This window comes from Otolemur garnettii, unplaced genomic scaffold, assembly GCF_000181295.1.
Source record: "Otolemur garnettii isolate 467f Iridium unplaced genomic scaffold, OtoGar3 scaffold00105, whole genome shotgun sequence".
In the NCBI taxonomy this organism is placed as follows: domain Eukaryota; kingdom Metazoa; phylum Chordata; class Mammalia; order Primates; family Galagidae; genus Otolemur; species Otolemur garnettii.
The window spans coordinates 4,180,885-4,182,886 of NW_003852500.1; the positions used below are offsets into that span (position 1 = coordinate 4,180,885).

Consider the following 2,002-nt stretch of genomic DNA (forward strand, 5'->3'; position numbering starts at 1 on the left):
AAAAAAAAAAAAATACATATACACTTTGTTTTCCCTTTCATTAGCCTCTTCTTTTATCTGTTAATACTTTCCCTTCTTGTGTCTTTGAAACTTTGTCATCATTTTCTTTCTAGCCTAATGAGTTGAACGCTTTTTGCCTCCACTCTTTTTGTCTTTTTTGAGACAGTCTCAAGCTGTCAACCCAGGTAGAGTGTCGTGGTGTCAGAGCTCACAGCAACCTCCAACTTGGGCTCAAGAGATCCTCTTGCCTCAGTTTTTCTATTTCTTAGTAGAGACGGGGTCTGGCTTTTGCTCAGGCTGGTCTCAAACTCGTGAGCTCAGGCAATCCACCTGCCTTGGCCTCCCAGAGTGCTAGGATTATAGGCGTGAGCCACCACACCCAGCCTTTGCGTCCACTCTTATTTCTAATAAGTGCACCTAAAATCATACATTTCCTCCTAAGTACTGTTGCAGAGAAATCTGGTATGTAGCAGTCACCTTGCTACTTCCCTCTAAATTATTTCTAATTTCAGCTCTAATTACCTTTACTCAAATGTTATTTAGAAGTATACTTTATCTTGGTTGTTGCTGGTTTCTAGTTTGTTGCACTGCACAATGTGGTCCAAGTAAGTTTCTGGGGATGTGCCATGATTTTCTCTGTGATCTCACACATAACAGACTATTTTACTGTTTGGTTAAAGTAATATAGTTTGTGTTAAAGAAGAAAGAATATTGGTTGATCGGCACAGCAATATTTCAGGCTTTCAGACTGCTCGATGTTAAGTGACTACATGTTCAGTATTAAATGAGGTTCCAGATTATAAATGACATGTAAGTTGAAAGAGGTACATTGGCCATGTGTTGCAGGGTATGGCAGCAGCACATGATGGGATGTTCCTGGCAGGCAGCTCTGAAATGAAGCTCCTGCTGACATTGTCAGCCAGTCAAGGTCTGGCTGAACCTGAGAAAACAGGATGTGGCTGGCTCCACTGCTGACCTGGCTACTCTGCTAGACTAACAGCAGCCTCTTGCAAGACTGCACCCAAACAAGCAATGGTTCCTGATTAAGAGAATGTTTACCAACATGGGTACTCTAGTTCTCAAAGTCAAATGCAGACCCAACAAGGAGCAGCAAAAAAAATTTTTTTTGAGACAATCTCACTTTGTTGCTCTTGGTAGAATGCCATGGCGTCATAGCTCATGGCTACCTCAAACTCCTGGACTCAAGCAATTCTCTTCCCTCACCCTCCCCAGTAGCTGGGACTACAGGCACCCGCCACAACACCCGACTATTTTTTTTTAAGAGACTAGGTCTTGCTCTGGCTCAGGCTGGTCTCAAACCTGTGAGCTCAGGCAATCCACCTGCCTTGGCCTCCCAGAGTGCTAGGATTACAAGTGTGAGCTACTGCACCTGACCCAAATTTCTTATCAAGGGCAAAGAGTGACAGAGTCAGTACCAGGTGATTTGACAACCCCAGTCATCCATGGTTGTGACTGCTTCCCTTTCCCCTGGTTCTGATGCCAAATGCAGTCTGAGACTGTCAGTCACAAATCCATCTCCCCAAATTCTAGTGCAACACAACAAGAACACAGAACACTCACAAGCCAGCCTGCTGAGTTCAAGCAGCTACCTCATTATGTAGCTGTGAGACTTGAGTTATATGCTTTTCATTAGAAGGCAAATGCTGTTAACACTGCCTAGTAGTCATTAATTGTTCAGCAAATATTAGCAGATTATCTCTATCTGTTTATGCTTGTTCACTGTGTTATCAAATCTTCCATGTCATTATTTGGATTACTTCATCTACTCACTTCAGAGAAACATTCATATTACATCTCCTACTATGGTTATACTCATCCATCCATTCTTCTTAGTATGACTGTAGATTTATTTATTTTTTTAATTAAATCATAGCAGTGTATATTAATACTATCATGGGGTACAGTGTACTGTTTCTGTATACAATTTGAAATACTTTCATCCAACTGGTTAAGATAGCCCTCATGTCTTTTTCTTAGTTAT

General features: G+C 41.6%; 1 protein-coding gene across 3 annotated transcripts in view; it reads right to left on the reverse strand.

The window, feature by feature from the left end:
• SUGP2 (SURP and G-patch domain containing 2) overlaps positions 1-2,002 on the reverse strand; it is a 46,249-nt gene that overhangs the window by 22,901 nt on the left and 21,346 nt on the right. The gene's annotated exons all lie outside the window — the stretch shown is intronic.